Below are 18,066 nucleotides of genomic sequence, written 5' to 3'. Positions count from 1 at the left end.
CCAACTTAGGGCGAACAAAGCAAAGCAAAAGGGTATGATGGACGGAGCGTTTGAGCAAATCAAACACTCACCCCCAGTCAACTGATCTGGGTTTGATCCATCATCATTCTTTAGCTCACTCCACCACCCCAGTTCTGACATGGCCATATGCAAATCAGTCTGACCCCGTGCCTCATGGGAACAGTCCAGCCCGATCTGCCAAGCCATGTCTTCCCTGGACTGGAAACAAGCATCCTGGGTCCGGTTTCGGGTTCATAACCCTAATCAGCCAGGCTATCTTGAATGCAGTGGCAGAGTTTCATGCCGTATCAGGAACTGATGGTGTTAAAACTTGGCTTGCTGAAAAGATATGTACCTTGCCAGATAATCCCACAGCAGTTCCTAAAACACAATGACCAAAGTTGGCTTTGGAAATAATCGGTCCCACAGGAAAATTGGGGTTCCTGAAGAGATTTTTGATGTACTCATAGACTACACTTATCACTAGATCAAATATAAATTTGTTCCATGTGTCTCGACAAAAACCCACATCGACTTTTTAAGAGACTCATTTGCATGTGAAGGTGTGCCAGCTTGCATAGTCACCAGTAATGGTATCAAATTCTCTTCAATGGAAATGAAGGCATTCCTTAATGAGCTGGGCATCTAGCTTGAGGAATCCACTTTACATGGCCACGAGGACAATGACCCCTTTCGGATGTCAATTTCCTGGATCAAAAGTCTCACACATCTAGCTTGTACCAACAATATGGATGTAGATAAAACGTTAAGAGAAGGCATTTGGCAATACCACATCTCCGATCCTCCGACTTGACAACAGGAGTAACCCCTTTTGCTTCCATCTGGCGAAGAGGTCCGATTGCCAAGTCTATTATTCCCTTATCTACGTGCATATTGCCCTCATCATAATGTAACCCTGTTGTTATCTTTCCTCCATTTGGCAGCAGTGTACTCCTCGCATTTCTAGGCCTCAGGGGTTTCCCTGTAACTGAGATTGTTATTGATTGGTGTTTTTTGCACAGTATCCTTTTTTCTTACACCCGTCCTGCTTCCTCCTGGCATCCCCTTTCCTTCCCCTTCCGTAGGGAGATGTGTTGCAATCTTCCTCTCTTACCCCTTGGAACCTTCCTCCCTCCCCTCCCTCCTTCTCCCTCTTGGAACGTTCCTCTAGAGTTCACTATAGATTTGGCCAACGAACCAGGAGTCGTACTATAACATTGGCGGAATGTCTAAACCTATTTAACTATTTTAGTTACACATACAATGTAAAGCAATTTACCATGGTTTCATTTTAAACACCATTTTATTCAGACACACCACCATAATGGCAATGGATCTGCTAGAACGAAAATTAGGCGTAGGAAAAACCAAAGACAAGCTTTTTACTTCTCCATTTATCTAATGTTTATTCAAAGCAAACTTTTAGTATGTCCGACATTTAGGCATTTATTTATTTCTTTATTCAATAAGAATCTTTAGCTTTATTTTCAAAAATGATATTTTATTTTAAAGCTCAGAAATAGACATTTATTTTAAAGTTCAGTGAAGTTTAGCAAAGAACAGATAGTTCCAAATTTATTCTCTCCTAACATCCCTAGCTAACACCCTCATCTTATCCTAACAGACCTGTAAAGAAAATTAATCAGTCAGAAAACAAAGTTCTTACATCCAAGAAATCGATCTTCAGTCAAGCAGCATCTCCAGAGGAAATCGAAAGAGCGACCCCTTCTAAGCAAAATCAGGGGTTTTTATACACTAAATTTCTAACTTAATCTATCTAAAAAGTAACTAACATCACCATCTCGAGTTCTGATTGGACAAATGTGGGGTAGATGAGCGCTTCCTCATCATTACAGCATATTTTTCATGGTGATTCAGCAAAAATTAAAGGTTCTTTGTTTAAGACAGTTCGTGGCCTAGGCGCTTCCTGCACTTGAAACATACGCTAAAGTTCTCAGGCTCTGAGCATTACATCGTCCATGCTTGGCACCCATCCTAGGTTCCGGGGTAAGGCGTCCTTGAACCTCCCATCCAAGCACAATCATCTCACTCGCGCTGGCTGAATTTTAGATGTACATGCGCGGACCAATACTCGCTCGCAGTGACTCAAAATGGCCATTTTCAGAGTAGGCCTCACAGGCCACATTTTGGAACTACATTGAAACAAACACAGATTCATGTTAATTATGGTAATGAGACCCTTCTGTTTACCTCCCACCATTCTAATATTTCCCTATTAGTTCTTACTTAGCAAATAAGCCACATAAATGTGTTTTATACTTACATATCCTGCGACTTTTTAGCACAAAACGTTTACAATAAACACATTTAAATTGTGTTTGTTTATAATTAAGCTGTGCATTATTCACATCACAATAACAACACATATTAATTCATTTTATGGCATCATGCAAGCAAGATTAGTGTTCCCATGTGTTCATGTATGCATATTACTCTAAGGTTGGTTATTTAAACACATCACACCATTAGTAAATGTTAATGTTATGGAACATTGACTCCGAGAGGGGTATACAAAATTTTGCATTTACCACCTCGCTCCATCAATTCCCTCATCTGGTGATCCTATCACCAAATATATCTCAAAATTTTGGAAAATTTAGCAGAACATTTTTCAAGTTCTTCATATTAGTATGATCTATACTCTAGTATCCTTCTCCTTTATTTCTTTAAAAATGTTCTCTCTGACTTCTTCCATCTCTATTTCATTATTTTCTCTTTCTCTTGCTTTCCTTGCTTGAATTGTCTTTTTTATTGATTTTCTAAAATCTCTTCTACTTTTGCATATACAACATAGTCTTATCAGAAAAATCACTATTACTATAATTGTTATCGGTATTAGTATTTTACCTACTATAGAACCACCTATTTCCTGAAACCAATGCTTAATTGCTGCAAGACTTCTACCTAATTTCTCAAGAACACCTTCAACCTCCATTGGTTCAATCTCTTTATGTAAATGTGTAATGTTTGTAATATACCTTTCTAAATTTTGACTTTTATCTGGAATATAAGTACAACAATGTTGCACTTTCAATATTCCACAGTCTCCTAACTCTTATGCTAAAATGATGTCAAGGGCAAGTCGATTTTGCATTACCATTGCTCTCATGGCAACAATTTCAGTATCAACCATCAGGAAACCTCCTGCAGTATTTGTTGACAATAGATCAACTATCGTAGAAAATGTTCGGATTCTATTTGCATTGAATGAAATTCCCACTGCTGGTATTAGTGCTCCAAAAACATCACCTATTACTTCTAATACACTCTCTCTTTTCTTTCTACTAAGAATTTTGCCTAACTCATGTTTACCATTAGTCCCTCTATCTACATGAAAAGTTTTTGGAAAGACCAGACCCACATAACAAGTTCCATACCAATGGTGAGGTAACTTATAACAAGCTCTATTCCCACAAATAAAATAAACACCCGGGAAAACAGGATCCTTTTCTCCTTTAAATCCCCAACCCCCTATAATTCTATAGGTGTCTTTTCATTGACTTGCACCCACAAAATAATTGTCATACACAGTATTGTCTCTTCTTATACAAAATTTCCCTAACATTGGTGTATCTATGTTTATGGCCACATTTCATCATTAAATGTCGAATATTTTGATTTTTCATGTATAACTTTCTCACTCCTTTTATAAGCAACTCTTCTCTCTTCAACCATATCTAGAAAAGTATTTTCCTCAGTTCTCAATATACATGTCAAAATATGTTTGAAAGCATACTCATTAGTCAATTCTTCTATTTCCAAGAAATATTCTCCCATAACTTTTCCAGGTCTCTTTTTGTTCAATGAATTATCAATTCTTAATGTAGCAAAAATCTCATCTACATTAGAATAATGGTATTCTAATTTTCCAACCTGATAAAACAAACTTGCAATCACACTACAGGTTACCCCATATGTAAGAGGAAGGTGATGATATGTCACACCTTCTGACACTGATGCAGGCAATTTTACGCAAACATAACAATCATCAACATTCATGGTGTTGATATACTCAAGCAATAGCTTTGAAAATGTATTTTGTGAAAAATCCCTGATAGACCTATCCTGATGCAATTCTGGTTTATACACATGAGTCTCATGAACTTCTACTTTCTCATTTGGCTTATTCAAACTCACATTTGATTTTAATTTTGTTAAATTATCATGGAAAGGAATAACAATAGCTAAAATTATCCATAATATTATCAATAATCCCATACAAATGGAACAACATCTACACCATTTTCTAAAGATAGAACATTTTGTTTTATGATTGTTGATAGGAATTTTCCCTAACACAATTTTCTTCGACCTTATGTCACCTATAGATTTTACAATATTAGTTTACTAACAGAGTTTTCTTCGACCTTGTGTCAATTCTATTCTAATCTATATTATAAATTATTTCTCTAACAAGTTTTCTTTGACCTTGTGTCAACTCTGACCTCTTCTATATTTACAACATCCATGTCACAGGTCTTCAGACTTTTACTTAATATCATATACTTTGAATACCAATCAATTTTCTCTTAAGCTGACTTCTTTACTCACTTTTCCCAATTTCTTTTGGGCAGTACAAATTTTCCTGACAGCTATTAACTTCAGCAATGGGTGGTAGGACTATATAAGTCCACTCAGGCGATTTATACTGATTTGGTCGTCTTACTCTTTTCGGCCTTTGAACAACTTCTATTTCCTTGCCCAGTGTTTCTCTCTGGCTAGTGATCTCACTCACTTGTTCTTCTGTCTTTTTTGCTTTGTTTAAAAGTTTGAATCTTAGTCCACCAGTTTCTTTAGGCCAAGTATCTCCCTTACGGATTCTCTTGGTCTTTGGCTCTATTGTGTTATGCTCCATTCTCCAAGCTCTTTTCCTTGGGCTTTTTCTTAATACAATTTCATCTGAACTGCTATCAGTTTCACTTTCAGTATCTTCAACTGTGTCATTGATTATGATTTTTACAATGTCTTTATCTTCATCAGATTCAGCTTTCTTTTCTGTTACTCTGTTAAGAACACCTTCGTAACTGGTACTTGGAATCTCATAATTTTCGTGAGTCACTGCCTATTCCCAAGTTTCAGGATTTCTGTTCCTGCCTTCAGAGTTTTCAGATTTCTCTTCAGCTTTTTCCACATCAATGACTTTGTCTTTATTTGCTTTTGCGTCTTTACTGGTGTCTGTCTTTACCGATTCTCGACCTTCAAGTTGATTTTCGGAATCTGGTATCTCCACAATCTCCCTTTCACCTTCACCTTCAGACGCAGAACTGGCTTCTGATACTTCCAGATGTCGACGTTCCTGTCGATCTTCAGTATCTGGATTCTCTTCTGATTCAGCTTCAGAATCAGAGTCAGTTGTACTTTCACCGTCGTATGGGTATTCAGGTGCAGGCACACGGATGGTGTGACTGGCATGTACCCACATCTTCAATCCAGCACACTTGACTGCAGTAGCACTGACCAAGAACACCTGTCATGGCTTCTGCCACCGAGGTACCAAACAGTTTCTTCTACGATGTACTTTCACTCGAACCCAGTCTCCAGGGACTAGATCATGAGCTGGATTTTTCTCTTTAAAATTTGACTCAGTTCCCACCTGGTGGAGCACAGAAGTTACTACATCAGACAGATTCTTGCAGTAGTCCAATATGATATCATCATTTATTGTTAGCAATTTGTTAACAGGTACATAAGCTTGTCTCATAACCCTGCCCATAAAAATTTCATGTGGACTTAGTCCAGTTTTCTTGTCAGGAATACTTCTCAATGTCATCAAGACAAGTGGCAAAGCATCTGGCCACTTAAGTCCTGTAGACAAACACATCTTTGCAATTCTGTTTTTAATGGTTCCATTTACCTGCTCTACTACCCCTGAAGCCTCAGGTCTGTAAGCACAATGCAGCTTCTGGCAAATGTCCAGAGCTTCACAGATCATTTGCATCAACTCATTTTGAAAATGTGGTCCGCGGTCTGATTCAAAGGACACTGAGAATCCGAAACGTGGTATTATTTCTCATAAAATCAATTTAGCAACAGTTATTCCATCATTCCTCCTTGTGGGGAATGCTTCAACCCATCCGGAGAACAAACAGATTATCACAAGAACATATCTAAGTCTGTTGCATGGAGGCAATTCCAAAAAATCCATTCGAACTCTTGTAAGTGGACCACCCTCCCGTCCTAGGGTTCCCAAACTCACAACAGTTCTTCTGTTTGGATTAAATTGTTGGCATACTAGACACCTTTGGCACAAACTTTCAGCAATCTTCCTGAATTAGGGATTATACCAAGTTTGTCTAAAAAGACGAATCATGGCATCTCTTCCAATATGGGCTTGACCATGGTACATTCGAGCCATGTTACAAAACATGCTATCGGGCATTACTGGTCTTTCATCTTTGTAAACCCAAATTTCATCTTCTTCTCGCTGTCTACATCCTGCCTTTAGCCAAATATCTTTTTCTTCTGATTCTGTCTCTTCCTGTATCTGCTTCACTTCCTGCCATGTCTTAACTACAGTAGTTAGCATCAAAGGACTCGGAACATGTTCTTTTGATTTGTCTCGATTGATTGAAATTTGATTTTTTGCACAATGCTTAGCAATGGCACCACATAATTATTTCCTTTAGAAATATAATCCTCATTCTTTTCATGTGCTGTACACTTTACCACAGCTATTCTTTCAGGAAGCTGAATTACATCAATCAGTGTCTTCACAAACTCAGCATTCTGAATGGGTGTTCCTGCAGAAGTTAAATAACCTCTTTGAGACCAGAGTTGTCCATAATCATGAACAACTCCATAACCATATTGACTATCAGTCACTATGGTTACCTTCACCTCTTTTCCCAGTTCACATGCTCGTATCAAAGCAATCAACTCCGCTACTTGAGTAGAATAAATTCCTTTCAAACAAGATGCTTCCAACACTTTTGCTACTGTACAAATGGCATAAGCAGCACTCAGAATGCCACTTTCTGTCCTCAGACATGATCCATCTACAAACATCACATAATCTGACTCGGGTAATGGTTCATCCTTAATATCCGGCCTGGGTTTTGTGCAATACTCAAGAACATTTATGATCAAGTTCACCTTTCTCTTCTGCTTCAATAGTGTCAGGTAATAATGTAGAAGGATTAACATTCACTCATCTGGCAATAGTCAAATTTTCAGCTCCCAAAATTACTTTTTCATAACGGGTCATTTTGCTGTTGGTCATGTATTGTGTCTTTGCTCTTGTGAGGAGAATGAATCTCCATGGAATGAGGTACATACATCCTCACAGGAAATCCCATCACAATTCCCTCACTCTGCTCCAGACTTGCACTGGTTGCTGCTAGTGCTTTCAGACATCCTGGCAAAGCCTTTGCAACAGGGTCCAAAACAGCTGAGAAATGCGCAATTGGTTTTCTCATTTTTCCATGTCTCTGAATTAATACTGACAATGCACATCCTTCTCGCTCACTGCAGTACAGTTCAAACTCTTTTTCATAATCAGGCATTCCTAAAGCTGGTGCTTCACACAGTTTTGTTTTCAGCTGTTCAAATGCTTCCATTTCAGTTTTAGTCTAAACTATTGGGTCTCTGATGTCTGCTTTTGTCAATCTCTGCAAGGGTTTTGCAATCAATGAAAATCCACTAATCAATCCACTGTCTACAACAACCTATCATTTCCAAGAACATTCTCACTTGTCTTTGAGTTTTGGGTGGTTGCATTCCTTGTATCATTCTGATTCTTTCTATCGTAACTAATTCCCTTTGCAATCTTATGGCCTAAATATTGTACTTCTTTCTGACAAAACTGCAATTTTGATGGAGTCACTTTATGTCCTTCTTCTGCCAAATGATTCAACAATGCTACTGTGTAATTTACACATGCATCTTTTGTTTTTGATGCAATCAAAAGATCATCTATGTATTGTACTAATACAGTCTCTCCAGGCATGTTCAGACTTTCTAATGATTTCTTTAGCAACTGGTTAAAAATCGATGGACTCTCAGTGTACCCTTGTGGAATTCTACACCATGCTAGAATACGATTCTGGTATCGGTAGCAAAAATTGGCTCACTTTATGAATGTCATGGGACAGTAAAGAATGCATTGCTCAGGTCAATCACTGTATACCATTCTGCATCATGAGGAATTTGGTACAAAATCACTGCTGGATTCGGAACAATCGGGCAACATGGGACAACAATTTTATTAACCTTTCTAAGGTCCTGAACCATTCTAAATGTTCCGTTTGGCTTTTTCAATCCCATGATCGGTGAGTTACAAGGGCTACTTTCTATTTCTCTAAGAATTCCTTGCTCAATCATTTTGTCAATCACAGGTGTGATTCCCTCAATTATTTCTGCAGTCATCTTATACTGAGGTATATTTGGGTAACTTGCACCTTCTTTCACTGTAACTTTTACAGGATCAACACCTTTCATTAATCCTATATCTTTTCTAGTAAAATCCCAAACTTCCTCTTTCACTACTTCTTTCAATTCAACAGGAATCCTTTCTCGATCAAAAACAGGAAATAACTTGCTCTGCTCTGCGTCAATCATGAGCATCGTCATTTTGTACAAACTGTCTTCATCTGGGGTTTGCAATTCTATGCCATTTGGTGAACAATATATGGCACAATTTATTTTACACAGTATATCCCTACCTAACAGATTAACAGGACACCTGTCACACACCACAAACCGATGCATATTTTTGTAACTTCCGAATTCTACTTCAACTGGTTCTGTCAAAGGGGTTTGTATCTGTCTATTAGCTACACCTACAACTTGGATGCTCTCTCCCGAGAGAGGAAGATTTTGAATTTCCACTGATCTTACAGTAGAACAGGTAGCACCAGTGTCCACTAAGAAAATAATTTCTACATCATTCACTTTTCCGTTCACAAATGGACCAAACTGATCTACCTCAAGAGTGGATCCAAGCACACACTCTTCTCCCTCTCTCAGGCACCGTCATGAACTTTCGTCTGACTCACTGCCACCTTCTTCTTGTAACCAATACTGAGGACACACATTCACTCTTTGCGGTCTTTTTACCTGTTCACCTCCTCTGAATCCTGTCTCTGCACTGTATCTCTGCTGGTTTACACTGTTTAGCAGTGGCGATTGTGGCACCTGACTTTGCTGATTTGCTATCTGCTGTTGTTGCTGTTGTGGATTTATCTCAAATTGCACCTGTGAATTCAATGAATTATTTTCTGCATTAACTCTTGGCGGACATTTACACTCTTTCTTCCAGTGCCCTAACTTGCCGCAATTAAAACAAGGATGTTTCTTCTTTAATTCATCTATGTTTCCCACCAACTTTAGTTTACTCTTAAAATTTCCTTGATTCCCTGCATTTTTACTTTCCATCTGCACCACTTGTTGTTCCGCTACTTTTACCTGTGCCCACATGGGTTTCTCTTTTAGCTTTTTCTGTTGTGCATCAATCTCTTCACTGCAATATTTTGCTTTTCTCAAAACATCATCCACAGTACCTGACGGCCATCCTATCATAGTGTGTCGAATCATGTCTCCAATTTCCGGTCTTAATCCATACACAAATCTGTATATAAAGTGGCTCATATCTTTCTCATTTAATTCCTCATAACCACTCTACTGTTTAAAGACTAATAACAATTTTTCATAGAATGAATGTACTGATTCTTTTGGCTCCTGTGTGGTCCTATCTATTTTTACCCAATCAGTCTCTTTTGGAGGTATTTTATTTTTCAACCATACTATTACCTGTTCATATTTTCACATCACATCTGGTAATGGAGCTCCTGTGACTTTATCTCTGGCAAATTCTTCCCTTGGCCAATCTATTGCTATTTTGCATTCTGTCCATAAATCTGCTGGCACTACTATGTCAAACAATTCATCTAGATCACTCCACAGGATTTTTGACACTTTCACAAATCTGTCTACTTGTCGATACCATTGTACCGGTTTCTCTCTCAATCTTGGGAAATCATTAGTACATGACAATATATCCTGTCTACTCCAAGGAACATGTACATATCCTCCTCCAGGTATCTCTCTCATAGGAAACTCAGTTGTTACTGGCTCCTTTTCCCTGACCGGAAAAGCTAATGTAGATTTGTCACTATTTTCTTCAATAATTACATTTAAAAAATGGGTATTTAAATTATTTGTGAAAATACTAGTACAGTCCGATACGTCTGACCTTCTTACAGTGGTGCATGCATACCTCTTTTATAAAGTGATTGAACAAAGTCAAAAGCTTGCTTTCAAATTGTAGTTTTCTTGAGTACTTGTGAAGTAATACGCCATATGCCTTTGTTTCTCCTCCATTGCTATGGCATCTAGGTGTGAGGTTCCAGATAGCTCCCACAAAGCAATGTACTCGAACCAAAGGAAGGCTGATGATCCTTTGAATTAGGCCTTTGTCTTGGAGCCTGCTGGAGGTGAAAATAAAAAAGCTCCACACCCTGCAAAGTGCTACTTGCAACTGGATGCAGACAACGTACAGGTGCTTCATAATGGGACCCCATGTCAGAAATCTGTACAGAGACAAGTTCAGATTATGCCCCACTTTTTGACAAGGGGGGGGGCAGCATCCACACTGTGAAAATAGAGGATGGACACTGTCCAGCCACATGTATCTCTTACTGGTGCCATGGGTACCACTATGGAGTGTCTGGATAGTTCACTGTAGCACTACGTATAATTGCGTTCATAGCATGTTGGAGCAAAGTTCTGAACTGCCAGCACTGTCTGATGCAGTACTGCTGTTGGCTGTCTGGAGTCAGTGCAGTCGCGCTGCTCTTGGATGTCTGGTTTGTGCATTGCAACTATGCTTTTGGCTGTCTGAAGTGTGTGCTTTGGCACTACTCTGTGCTGTCGGGCATGCGTCACTGCTATGGAATGGCTTGAGCATTCACTATAGCACTGCACTTGGCTGCCTGGGTTGTCTTTTGTGGCACTGATTTTAGCTGTTTGCATTGTGCGCTGCTGTGTTTTTCCAGGCTACCTTTATTGTGTATTGAGACACTTGGTCCTGGCTCTCTGCAGTTTGCTGTGGCACTGCTGCTCTGGGCTGCTTGCATTGTGCAATGCAGCACTGCTCTGGGATGGCTAGAATAGTGGCACTTCAGAGAGATGTCTGGAGTGTGCCTTATGACACTTCTCTGGGCTGTATGCATTGTGGGACTGATTGAAGCTATCTCAATTGTTCGTTGTCGCTTATATGAGCTTTCCACATTTTGTGAAGCTGCTCTGTTCTGGAATGTCTGCATTGTGTACTTCTGCATGCTGCATTGCTTTGAGCAGTCCGGAGTGAGTGCTCTGCACTGCTCTGAGCTGTCTATATTGTGTATTGGCGCACAGCTCTAGTATGTTTATAGTGAGCACTGCACCACCCCTCCAGGATGTCTTGAGTGTGTGTTAGGGCTCTGCTCTAGGCTGTCCGGAGTGTGAGTTGAAGCACTGCTCTTGGCAATATGGAGTCTGTGCTTTAGAACTACCATGGTTTGTCTGGAGTTTGTGCTGCCGTACTTCACGGGGCTATCAGGATTGTGCAGTGTGGGTCAGTTTAACTTTTCAATTTGTATTCAGAATTGAAAGTTCAGGGTTGAGTGAGATTTGGAGGGGGCTGATTTGTCTCAATCAATCAATTTGTTCTTTAGTCGTCCTTCCAAAGAAGGTCGTAAAAGATACACCATATTGTCCCAAATTTCTCAACTAAAAAAACAGTGGGTCACAAAGTGAATGGGTGAAAGGACCAAGGTTGAAGATGTACAAAAGGGGGTGGTGATGGACGGAGCATCTGAACCAATCAATCACTCACACCCAGTCAACAGGCATTACAGCTGTCTTCAGCCAGGCTTGCTTGAATCCAGTGGCAAAGTGAGCAAGGGACTCACGTCTTGGCATACCCTGCCAACTTATGGCGAACAAAGCGTTACAAATGGGGGTGGTGATAGACGGAGCATTTGAACCAATCAAACACTCACACCCAGTCAACAGATCTGGGTTTAATCCTTAACCGTTCTTTAGCCCAATCTGCCACCCCAGTTCAGACTTGGCCATATGCAAATCAGTCTGACCCTGTGCCTCATGGGAACAGTCCAGCCCGAACTGCCAAGCCATGCCTTCCCTGGACCGGAAACAAGCTTCCTACGACCGGTTTCTGGCATTACAGCCGTCCTCAGCTAGGCTTGCTTGAATCCAGTGGCAAAGTGAGCAAGGGGCTCACGTCTTAGCATACCCTGCCAACTTATGGCAAACAAAGCGGTCTAAAAGGGGGTGGTGATGGACGGAGCATCTGAACCAATCAAACACTCACACCCAGTCAACAGATCTGGGTTTAATCCATCACCGTTCGTTAGCCCATTCTTCCACCCCAATTCAGACATGGCCATATGCAAATCAGTCTGACCCTGTGCCTCATGGGAACAGCCCAGCCCGAACTGCCAAGCCATGCCTTCCCTGGACCGGAAACAAGCTTTCTAGGACCGGTTTCTGGCATTACAGCCATCCTCAGCCAGGCTTGCTTGAATCCAGTGGTAAAGTGAGCAAGGGACTCACGTCTGAGCATACCCTGCCAACTTATGGCCAACAAAGCGGTACAAAAGGGAGTGGTGATGGACGGAGCATCTGAACCAATCAAACACTCACACCCAGTCAACAAATCTGGGTTTAATCCATCACCGTTCCTTAGCCCACTCTGCCACCCCAGTTCAGACATGGCCATATGCAAATCAGTCTGACCCTGTGCCTCATGGGAACAGTCGAGCCCGAACTGCCAAGCCATGATTTCCCTGGACCGGAAACAAGCTTCCTAGGACCAGTATCTGGCATTACAGCCATCTTCAGCCAGGCTTGATTGAATCCAGTGGCAAAGTGAGCAAGGGACTCATGTCTTGGCATACCCTGCCAACCTATGGCGAACAAAGCGGTACAAATGGGGGTGGTGATAGACGGAGCATCTGAACCAATCAAACGCTCACACCCAGTCAACAGATCGGGGTTTAATCCATCACCGTTCTTTAGCCCACTCTGCCACCCCAGTTCAGACTTGGCCATATGCAAATCAGTCTGACCCTGTGCCTCATGGGAACAGTCCAGCCCGAACTGCCCTGGACTGGAAACAAGCTTCCTAGGACCCGTTTCTGGCATTACATTCTGGCTTTCTGGGGATAGAAGGTCCGGGATGGTCCGGCTTGATAGCCTCTGCCTCAGCCTCTTTGCTTGTAGTTTGAGAAGTGGGATCTCTAGTTGCCCTGGCCCGTTGAAAGTCCCCTTCTGCCAGCCTGTCCAAAAACACCTGGGCTGAAGACTCTATGCATATAAATCTAGGCCTTATCGAGGGCAGTAAAAGTTGCGACTTACTTGCCTAGGGTCTTGATTACAATCTTTCCGAGGAGAAGGCCCTTGGGGTTTAAGGAGGCTTCTTTCTCCTCTAGATCCCCAGGCTAGGGTTTTATCTTCATTGGCACTACTGTATGCCTCTCAGCATTCAGTCCAGCATTTGCATTTCTGAGGAGAACAACATCCCTTTGGCTCCATCCCCTGAGGAGGTCTATATTTAATGAGGATTTGTTGATATGCGCCTCTTCAGCCATGTCGATAATCCTTGCCAGGGGCGTGACCACGTCAAAGGGGCGGTACGGGCATGATTTGAGGGACCTCTCAAGCTCCTTCCTGTGGTCTCTGTCCATCTTATTGAGGAAGCTGATTAGCTATGGGTCCAAGTTCGGGGTAAGCACACCATATCATGGATAACAGGCCTTAAGCATGCTGCATTTAGGACATTCTGAACTTCCTTCTCTAGTGGATTCCTGATCCATTGTAGTGTAGTTCCTATATTCCCAATAGGCTCTGCGCATTGGAATAACATAAACGGCAGTTTAGACGTGGGACTGAGGTCGACTAGGTCTCTACTGAATATGTTAGACTTAATTAGGTATGCCAGCTAGCTCAGAGGTCATTCGAAACTTTCTCGAATGAACAGGGAGGAGTTAACTTCCCTGATTAGACAAGAAGGGATTAGCTTCTGACAACCGCATAAACATGACAACTTTGCTCCCTCCAGAATAAGGAGTATATCTCCAGAGTCGTGTGAAAACAATAGATAGCTATTTCACTCAGTCAATCGTGCATACTTAGTTTCACCAGAGTGCAGAGAAATAGATAGACGGGCGTTTTCAATAAAAGGTGTTATTTATTGAGCAGTCCTCTTTCTCATGCAAGAGAAGTGAATTGCCACAATTGCAATACTGGTCATAAAGTAAAGTGGGTACAGTAAAAGGAGTATTATAAAATAATACTGTAAAAGCATTGATATGGTTTCTGAGCCATATGATACTTAAAACTGATAAAATATATACAATTACATACAATGATAAAAGTTGACTAAACGTACTCAACTGGTGCTTCTAAATACGCCTACTCCAGTGTACCTAACCTAAGCCTAGTACGTGGGAAGGAGTAAGGGAGTTGCAGTTAAAGTTAAGTTAGTTTTGCCAAGAATCTGAATCAAGAATTCTCTAAGGATCTAATCAGCTCCGTACCTTGGTTTTAGAATGAAGGAGGTCTTGTATCTCGCTCTCAGGACTCGATCTCCCAGTAACCCACAAGGGTGACTGGAAACACTGGAGCTGGATTTTCTCGGCAGGAGAAAAAACAGCGTCTTTCTCAGTGCGTAAAATGGGAGGGTCGGCTTCCTTCGGCACTCGTATCAGCTGGGCTTTGGGTAAGTAGATAGCCGCTCTGCTCCAAACCACCGTGTGTTGCTTAAGGCAAATGCTGGTATATTTATACCTGGAAGGTGCCGTGTTTGATGTAAGGTTGGACGTAAGACGTCAATAAGAACCTTCACTAGGAACTGGCAGTTCTTTCAGGACTCGCAGGAGTTCCAGGACAAATCAAAACAAAAGCATGGGGAATTATCAGGTTGCTGGAGATTTGGTTTGTTTAAAGAACTCGTTGTACTTTCTAGGAGTCTATGGAAGTAGCCGTGCCATATTTGGACTGCATTGACTATTACTAAATATGGATATGATTCCTATGCCTTTATAAGGATATGATTTGTTATAACCACATAAGGGCATAAATCGGAGATATTTAATTAGGGTCCTAGATACGTTTACAACACCCACTCCACATATAATGTCCATCATTACTAAATACTAAGCAATATATTAACATATGGGTATGCAGGTGTTTTCCAGCCCACCCCAAAATATATCAAATGCATTTGAAATAGTATAGATACACAAAAATGAGTATCATACTGTACGCTTTCAAGCAGTGGTATCATTCAGATACAATTTTGTTCATTTAGAATGTTGACTGAATGAATCACAAAATTTACATTCATGAAATGGCTCTTTATACAGAAAAAAGAGGTCGAGACCATTTAATCACATATTAATACAAGATTGTACATTGCTAGAGGCTGATTCAAAATATTGTCTCTAGAGTCTCTAAGAATAGATGTTCTGTTCTCTAAGAATAGTTCTACTTTAAGCAGAGTACCCTGTGCCAAAAAAAAGTAAATATTTTGGAAATTGGGAAAAAATATTTTCGCTTTCATGGGAAAAAATAGTTCCAAATGTTTTCAGCAGTGCTGTTTATCAAAACTGAAGGCCGAATTTAGAGTTCAGGGAACGCTGTGTGATCGCTATTTCAAATATTATTCTCGTTGTTAGGAGAGAACATTACCTCAGCTGCCTGTAATAGTAACTCTTAAACTTTTAGATATTTTTTATTCTTTTCTCCCTTTCTCACCCACAGATTTGCTTTTTCAGCCCACAATTGAGACTGTAAATCGATTTTCATCTATGAATTAAATATATGCACCCTGATTAAGGATCTTCTGAAATAACTTTCCAAAACGCGCGTCGGCGCTTTTCTCCGTCGCATCACGTTCTTTGATGTTGTGATTGATAGTGAATAACTGGTTTGTTTGAATGAGAGTGTGTGAATGACTGTTAGAATGAAAGAATGAAGTGTCATGTTCTTATTGTTCTATTTGTATTTGGGCTGATGCTTATTTAAGCTCTCATCATTGAAAGAATTTTTGTACTCTAGAAGCTGACCTTTATAAAACAGGGTCCCAATAATTCTATTATAAATGATTGATTCAAAATAAAATGTTCAAAATATTTTAGCCTTTCTGTGGGTGATTTTGGTTGATTCTCGTTGTTTATTCTTTATCCTTTGGGGAAGCTCTCTCTCATGTTTATTCAGTTATTTCTCCCTGGCGGGTGGCTCCCCTTGCCTATTGGACTGTAGGTTTACAGGGTCCCTCTTCTGTATATTGGCCATTATCTCAGCTAGACCAGCAAAAAATGTGTCTACAACAGTAGGTGAAAGTTGGGCCAACGCTGAGAAATCAGAAATAGTGCATATATGCGATGCATTGCCATCTTCGGTGTTCAGATCAGCAATGTTCACAGAAGGTTGTACCTGTATGGTGCCACTTTCATCTCGTACTTCACCGCCACCTAATCGTAATGGTGAAGTCTCATCGAATGCCGTCATCAGAATCAGTAGCCGCTGGGGAAGACACCTTGCATGAGTCATTACCGGACAAAGCAAAGCAGCGAAATCCATTGGTACTGCTGATGGTAGTGTAAGACAGACGTCTAACACGCATTTTTCTCCACATAGCAGACATCGAAGAACAGGTAAGATGCACTTTTGCCAGATTGGTCTGAATGAAAGAAACCAGGTAGTATTCAGATCTCTCAATCCGAGGACCTTAGTGATACGGTCTCGGTATCGTATTGCTAGGATAGTTTCTTCCATCGTAGCCTGAGTTTTGTCTGTGACTTGGCTTGCCATATTGGAGCAGAAGGAACAAAAATAAAATTCCTGCTACGAGTCCCAAAATAAGAGGCAGGCCACCGGAAAGAGAATGCACAAAATTCGGGAAGATGCCCAGAACTGTTTCAAAGGGTGCTAACGGTCCCCAAAAAATTGTCTTAAATACATGTGCGATGCCACTGGTATCTGACATGTTTAAGATTTGTCTTAACATTTCTACGAAATGCACGGGGCAATTTGTCGATAATAGGGTATGTATCTCTGCCGCTGTCCTTGCAACTTGAAGGTCATACGTTTCTTTGGACGAGGTTAAAGGCACAGTTGTTTGTAAAAGAAGAGACTTCATTCTGCTTAAAGTATCAATTCGAATAGAAGAGATATTCACAGAAGGCCATATTGCTGCCTCCATGTCTGGATTGCTGTTTGGATACAATACTTGCATACAACAAATGACCCTGGAAGTGACGCTCACGAGATAGGGTTTTCCTGGCATCATGCCACAACAGCTGTGGTCACTTAATATAACGTAGCTACCGTTGGAAAGTTGTCTGAAAAAGGACTCTATCTGTATAGCAGGGGTGCCGTGCAGATGACATGAAAGGTTGTTTGATGAACCTTCACAGGCTCAATGCAAGTTAATACCTTGACACAGAAGTGTACCGCTTAGTGATTTTTTACAATTGTTACCACTAAGAAATACCTCTTTTTTCCCTTCACTATAACATTTATGTGTAAAAGGTAAATTCCAGGTTGATTTGATGCATCCTTTACCCAACCTTTCATACAGGCCTGCTGGTATATATTTTTGGCAGTATTGAAACTGAAAAGTTGTTATCGGGAGTGTAATTGTGCCATGTATTATCCATTCAATTACAGGTCTTTCTTACATTGTCAATGGTAATCTTTCTAGTTTTTCAATGCTCAGCACCGTATAGTCTGCTCTTTTTTTAGCCAACGAGATTTGTCTATCAGTAAGGTTAAAGATAGAAAATAATGACGTTATGTTAATTAGACACTATGGCACGTGGCCTGAACGAAGGTTTTGTAACGTCCAGCCTAGCTGTACAATAGAACTTAATTGGGACTGGCCATGTTGAAACATTAGCATATCCTGTTCTATTATATCAATAGCAGATGATACAATGCTGTCCAGTGAATAAATTCTGGAGGACAGAGTCGTTAACCCATTGTCCACCACAGAAAGGGATTTTTCCAAATTAATATGATCAATTTCTCTTATTTTTTCTG

This window comes from Lissotriton vulgaris, chromosome 5 (assembly GCF_964263255.1).
Source record: "Lissotriton vulgaris chromosome 5, aLisVul1.2, whole genome shotgun sequence".
Lineage (NCBI taxonomy): Eukaryota > Metazoa > Chordata > Amphibia > Caudata > Salamandridae > Lissotriton > Lissotriton vulgaris.
Note: the sequence above shows the minus strand (reverse complement) of the source record.